The sequence below is a fragment of the Corylus avellana genome, chromosome 7 (assembly GCF_965113065.1).
Source record: "Corylus avellana chromosome 7, dhCorAvel1.hap1.2, whole genome shotgun sequence".
Classification (NCBI taxonomy): domain Eukaryota; kingdom Viridiplantae; phylum Streptophyta; class Magnoliopsida; order Fagales; family Betulaceae; genus Corylus; species Corylus avellana.
The window spans coordinates 2,834,752-2,842,546 of NC_142496.1; positions in this window are offsets into that span (position 1 = coordinate 2,834,752).

Below are 7,795 nucleotides of genomic sequence, written 5' to 3' on the forward strand. Positions count from 1 at the left end.
CTTTGATGTGAGACAAACATCAACTCAATCATGTAATGCAATTAATATAATATATGTGGGTGTTAAATGTGTAATATCATGTCATATAAACTTTATTAGAGTCAATATTTGAATTTGTGCAGATAAGTGGTGATTTAACATGATAATGTATGCATTGTCTTTTGAGATAATTGGTGATTTGAGACTTTTAATAATTTAAAGGAAAAAGTACACATACTTCATTCAAATTGCTACCCTATTGTTTGAGCATCTCCAGCAAGGCTTTTAAACTAACTTTTAAGTTAAATTTAGCAATTTTGGTGCTACAGCAAACCTCTAGAATAACAATTTTTCTAAAATTTGCTACAGTGAACTTTCATATTTAAAAGTTCACTGTAACACTTTCTAAACATTTTTTATTTTTTCTTTCTCTCATCTCCTCTCTCCTCTCTCTACCTCTCCCTCTCCCTCTCTCCTCTATCTATAATAAAAAATAGTATTTAAATAAAGTAAATTGTAAAATAGATAGTCTGCTGGAGTTTATTGTGCAAAGTAGTAGCTAAACTAAAAAAGTTGATTTTGAATGGCTGAAATAGCCATCAACTGCTGGAGATGCTCGATTAATGGTTGTTTTTGCTTGGTTAGTTGGGTTGTTTCATGTAGGGGTGTACAAATGTGGTGGTTATTAACTGCTAATAACTGCCTACATGCAATCTCTAACCGAATAACCGCATAACCAGAAATAACAGCAATCGGATAATCGCCTAAGCCAGTTTCGGTTACTGGTTATAGGCATTTAGAAATCCGGTTGTTTGTTATTTCTTTCACTGCGAGTTGGGATCTTGTTGGGTAAACTGTTACAACCCGTGTTGCTGTACTGAGATTTTCATGTGTTCCTTAATTTGTTGTGTTCAAAAGGAGGATTCATGATTTTATGTGAAAAAATTTATGATTTCATGAGATTGATTTTTACAAATACATGGTCAGACAATATTACACACACAGTCTTTTGTATGAATTGTTTTGAATAGTTTTATAGTCATCAAGGTAGAACCTTGACGCCTAAATGAGTTTTGTTTTTGGGACTTGTAGAGTATATAGGTAATTATAGAAATATGTAAATTTAATCAATAATTTAACTTGACAAACAAATTTTCTGGACATGAATTCTCTGTGTGGCAATAAAATTAATAGTGTATGCTTCCAAGCTACGAGGACATATTTGTAACTTGGAATGGAGGATATGTTTGTAGTTGTATGGGGCTATATTTTCCACGCTTAGATGCGCACAAAAGAAAAGGCAATGTTTAGGCAAAAACCGACATTTTTTTTGTACTATTGTCGGCGTTTTCTATTTATGCCAGTAAAAATGCTGTTTTGTATACTGGTGGCATTATTAGTAGTTTAATCAAATTTTATTCACTAAAATTGTTAGTTTTTAGGTTGACTAATTCGGTGTCCAAAAGTGTAATTTCTTCTCGGTTGAAGCTTCGATTGCAAGATAGGCGTTCGAATGGCTGCAAGACATAGTGAAACCCAAGAGCTCCATTCACTGGGTTGCCCGAACGTGATTAGTTACCCGAGAGCTTCATTGGCTTCACGTTTGCAAGTTCATCCGAATTGGTTAAGGGACGTCCAAATGAAAGTATGTTGTTGCCGCTTCCAAGTTCAGCTTGGATTTCTATAAAACCCTAGTTCCATTCGAATGAGACAGTCAGCCGTCCCAACGCGACCATAGATTTTCGACAATAAGGTTTTCTACTTTAGTAAGGAAACCTAATTCTCAGTTACCTATATATAGGACTCTATAGAGCACGATTTTTTTAAGCAACTAAGATGACAAATTTTATATTGTGCTAAGAGATGATTATTAGTATTCAGAGCTTCAAAGTTATTTGGGGCAATTACTTTTTCCCCCATCAACTACAATGCAGTGTCAATTTCCTCCATGAACTGCCAATCTTACTGACTAACCTTATTAGGCTACAATTTTCTTCCTAAAACCCCCATTCCGTTAGGCAAACTTGTTAAATTGGATGAAATATTCTATTTTACACGTTAAATCTCATTAAAAGATAGAAATGCCCCCAAATAAAAATTCAAACAAAAAATATAAATATATAAAATTTATAATTTTTTTTTAAAAAAGAAGATAACTTTATACCCCTAAAATTTTTTAAAATTTCAAATTTACTCTTATTTATAAATAAAAAATTATTATTATTATAATGATTATATTAATTTTTTTTACAAAAAAGTGACCCACGGCGGGTCACCTTGGTGACCCCTGGCGGGTCACAACCGTGGGTCTTTGTGACCCAAGGGAGGGTTTGTGACCACAATGGGTCACAAGTGACCCTCCGATGGGTCATTTGTGACTCAGTTGGGGTCAGAAAGTGACCCTCCGGAGGGTCACAGGGTGACCCTCAAAGTGGGTCACCTTTGGGTCACAAGTGACCCTCAGTTTGGTCACAAAGACTTACTGTGAGTCACCAAGGTGACCCGCCGGTGGGTCAGAAAGTGACCCACGATGGGTCTTTTTTTTTTTTTTTTTTTTTTTTTTTTTTTTTTTAAATAATAAAAATTTGTTTTTAATAAAAAATGAGTGTATTTTAGGAATTTCACACCTCTCTGTTGGGATTTCATAGAAAATCCTAACGGAATGGGTATTTGAAACGAAATAAAAGTTCGATACACCAAAGTGAGAGATTTTAAACTTTGAAGGGTGTTTGCAAAAGGAGCATGAGTTCAAGGGTAAGTGAAATTTCTCTCTTCCCTTTTTTTTTTTTTTTTTTTAGTTTAAGTCTTTTTCAACTGTTTTTTAGTATTTTTAATTGACTTTTTTATTTTTATAAATTAATTTATAAGTGTTTTTTAATTTAATATATTAATATTTTTTGTTTGAATTTTTATTTATTTTTTTAATTTTGATTTTTGATCTGTTTAATTTTAAGGGTATTATATGTAATTTTTGTTTATATAGTTAGGGTATTTAGGTCATTTCAAATTTTTTAACGAGTTTGACTGACGGAAGGGGGTTTTGGGAAGAAAATAGTAGTATGCTAGGGTCGGGCAGTAAGGTTGACAGTTTATGGGGAAAAATTGACAATGCGTTGTAGTTGATGGTGGGAAAAAAGTAATTACCCCAAGCTATTTTCTCTTAGAGTGTTGTATTTGAGAAGCTGTTTTATTCACCAACGATAAGAAGTTTATCGGACGATCCGATAAAAGGGAATCACTGCAAGACCACCCCTAGACCGGCCTTGGGGGTGGCCGACCGGCGACCACCCCATAAAATTTTCTCTTTTTTATTTATTTTTTTTAGGTTTAGTTTTTTTTTTTTTTTTTTTTTTTTTTAATTATTATTATTTTTAATTTTTAGGACATATGGCGTCTTATGGGAGTGACACGTGGAAACTCCGTTAATTGGGACTGATGGAAACTAACGGAAGTATTGATTTTGTCTTTTCCCATAGGTGAGGTACCAGATTTGTCTGGTTTTAAAACTTTAGCAGAAAAATAAAAATGTTAAAACCGAGGTACCAAAAAAGTTACTAACCCTAATTTTAATTCAACATTTATTTTTCTTAAACACCTATTCATCCCCCCTCTAGGTATATTTTGGAGTCTAGTTTATATTTTAAAAAAATAGCTAAAAATCACTTTTTTTTTTTTTTAATTATTATTATTATTAATTTTTAGGACATATGGCGTATTATGGGAGTGACACGTGGAAACTCCGTTCATTGGGACTGATAGAAACTAACAAAAGTATTGATTTTGTCTTTTCCCATAGGTGAGGTACCAGATTTGTCTGGTTTTAAAACCTTAGGAGAAAATAAAAATGTTAAAACCGAGGTACCAAAAAAGTTACTAACCCTAATTTTAATTCAACATTTATTTTTCTTAAACACCTATTCATCCCCCCTCTAGGTATATTTTGGAGTCTAGTTTATATTTTCAAAAAATAGCTAAAAATCACTTCTTTTTTTTTAATTATTATTATTTTTAATTTTTAGGACATATGGCGTATTATGAGAGTGACACGTGGAAACTCCGTTAATTGGGACTGATGGAAACTAACGGAAGTATTGATTTTGTCTTTTCCCATAGGTGAGGTACCAGATTTGTCTGGTTTTAAAACCTTAGGAGAAAAATAAAAATGTTAAAACCGAGGTACCAAAAAAGTTACTAACCCTAATTTTAATTCAACATTTATTTTTCTTAAACACCTATTCATCCCCCCTCTAGGTATATTTTGGAGTCTAGTTTATATTTTCAAAAAATAGCTAAAAATCACTTTTTTTTTTTTAATTATTATTATTTTTAATTTTTAGGACATATGGCGTATTATGGGTATTATGGGAGTGACACGTGGAAACTCCGTTAATTGGGACTGATGGAAACTAACGAAAGTATTGATTTTGTCTTTTCCCATAGGTGAGGTACCAGATTTGTCTGGTTTTAAAACCTTAGGAGAAAAATAAAAATGTTAAAACCAAGGTACCAAAAAAGTTACTAACCTTAATTTTAATTCAACATTTATTTTTTTTAAACACCTATTCATCCCCCCTCTAGGTATATTTTGGAGTCTAGTTTATATTTTCAAAAAATAGCTAAAAATCACTTCTTTTTTTTTTTTTAATTTTTAATTTTATTTTAACTACTAACTTTTTTAAAGTACTCTCAGAAGCTAGAACTTTTGTTCATAGGGGGCAAAATATAACTAACGAAATAAAAAATAAAAAAAATAAAAAAAAAAATATCAATTTTAATTATATATTTCAATAGTAAGTGATTGAGTTCAATCTAATTGGGTGGTAGTATGAGAAATTTCAAAATTTATTTACTGGATGAGATGTCTTGCGGTTAGAACTCACTGTACATTAATGAATTACCTCTTTTTATTTGAATCAATAAATTAAATCTATTGACGGCTTCAGGACCATCAAAGTATCATCTTATGAGTTAAGAGTTTCTAGATGCACAATGATCATCCATTTTTAATGCAATATGCATGCTGAAAGGAATTTTTTTAAAAAGGAAAAAATATAAAAAAAGCCACCCAAACTACCAACTGTTTTCGATGTAGCCCCCTAATGTTCTAAAAGTGATAAAGTAGCCCCCCAAACTATTGCATTTTGGCTACTCCGTTAGTCAAAACCGTTAGTTTGGACGGAAACTGCAAAGCGACGTCGTTTGTTATGGGTAAGTTACTACAATGCCCTTTTATGAAAAAAAAAAAAAAAAAAAAAAAGAAGAAAAAAGGGAAAAATATAAAAAAGCCCCCCAAACTACTAGCCATTTTCATTTTAGCCCTCTAATGTTCAGAAAGTGATAAAGTAGCCCCTCAACAAAACGACGTCGTTTTGAATTTCCGTCCAAACTGACGGTTTTGACTAACGGAGTGGCCAAAATGTAATAGTTTGGTAGTTTGGGGGGCTACTTTATCACTTTTGAAACATTAAGGGGCTAAATCGAAAATGACTAGTAGTTTATGAGGCTTTTTTATATTTTTCCCTTTTAAAAAAGAGTTGTTTCCAGATAACATCTAAAAAATCAATTTTTCTTAATTTACTTTAAAGTTTAAACTGTGTATATCCAACAATTAACTAGGGAGTAACTTTAATTAATTTTGGTGCCACATTTATCCATCTTCGAAAAGGAAAAAAAAAGCTATGGGCGATTCAATTTAATTATTATTTCTTTTAAATGCCAAATTTTGAATTATGATATGTATGGTAGTGTTGTTGTCTAAGTTTTGGCTTGCATTTTTTTTTTTTTTTGGTAAAGTTTGGCTTCCATTTCTAAAATAAAGACTAGCGACAAATAAGTCTCGTGGCTTGTGCATTGTGAATATGTGATGTCTTGTAATTGTGAACAATGTCTCATCACGTAAAAAATATCTTGATGACTTTAAACATCCCAAACACACTCTTCCTTTTTCGTTCCTTTTTTTTTGTATTTTTTTTTGGGCCATTCCTTCTTTTCTGAGCTTGAAGTCGAAGAATGAAGTAAGTTTCTCTTTATTTGTTGTAGATCGATTTTTTTTTTTCTTTTCTTCTTTTTTGAGCTTGTTCTTGAAAGACTTAAAGGCTGATCTTCCTTCTTTGTTCAATTGTTCATCTAAGTTTTAATTTACTAAGGGCTCTAAAGAGTGAAGATTGAAACAGTAGCAACAAATTTGCTGCTTTAACGTCAATAGTTACGAGAGGATCCTAGAAGAAGTTCTACTAAGGGTGCCCCTGAATTAGTTGTTGAGAGTTTTTAGGATAGGCAAATTCAGGGCAAACAAAAAAATTTCACTGGTAAAAGAAGTTTTTGGGGGTTCAGGGGGGTGGGGGGCATGTGCCCCCTCTAAACCGAGCCGGCTCCGCCACTGCTCTTCCCGCAGTTTTACCATTTTAACTATTCACTTTCATAATTCCATTTAAATATTCTTTTATAAAGATTTATTTATTATTTCTTGAACATTTATATTTTAGAAGGTTTGTATTTTCTAATGATCATATTTTTTGAATTTTTGTCTTTTCCTAATGTCCATATTTTAAAAAGTTGTTTTTAACGATCATATTTTTTTAAAAATGAAACATGCTTTCACTGCAAATATCAACATTTCCTCTCCAATTATCACTCACCTCAACCAAGGTTCATTTTCCATTCAATACAATTTTTCTTTTTGGTGAGAAAACAAGGATCAGCTTGAGTCGGTTGAAGAGACATTTATTTTATGGGGACAAGGATCAAATATTGATTAAATGTTTTTCAGCCACGTCTCCGTTTGGTTTATTTTCAACTACCACCCGTTTGGTTTGTTGTCAACCACTGCCAGTACGTCGTTTGATTGATCATTACTCACTAGTTAAATGTCTTGCATGCTATCCTTGACAGTTTCATTATTTTAACTATTCACTCTCATTATTTCATTCAAATATTTTCTACAAAAAATTTGTTTATTAATTCTTCAATATTTATATTTTAGAATGTTTGAATTTTTCTAATGGTCATATTTTTTTGAATTTGTCTTTTTTTAATGTCTATATTTTAAAAATTTGTTTTTGACGATCATATTTTAAAAAAAATGAAAGATATATGCTTTCATTGCAAATATGAATATTTTGAGTAAACTGCTATAAGTTTTCTTAAAGTTTTTGTAGAGTCATTCTAAATGTGATGTGGTTTTTAAAATTACTAATAGATCAAAAGTCAATAAATCACATTTTAAATTCAACAGTAATTTTAAAAGCTACTTCACATTTAAAAAAATTCTAAAAAAACTTATAGCATTACTCAAACATTTCCTTTCCAATTATCACTCACCTCAACCAAGGTTCATTTTCCATTCAAGGCAATTTTTTTTTTTTTTTTTGGTCTTGGTGAGACTTGAGAGAACAAGGATCAGCTTGACTCGGTTGAAGAGACATTTATTTTATGGGTACAAGGATCAAATATTGATTAAATGTTTTTCAGCCACGTCTCCGTTTGGTTTATTTACAACTACCACCCGTTTGGTTTGTTGTCAACCACTGCCTGTACGTCGTTTGATTGATCATTACTCACTAGTTAAATGTCTTGTATGCTCTCCCTGAGTCCCTGTCAATTCATGCTGACTTTTCCAATTGATAAGAAATCCATCCCATTGATTTTTATTTATTTATTTTTTTGCCTTTTACAGTTTTTAATTGAAAAGAAATAAAGGGGCTCAAACATTTTCTGAAATCAAGGTTCACGATATTATTACTGAGTTTCATACATTAATTATAGTTGTTCCGGGCATTATATATATATATATATATATATATATATATAGTAGTAG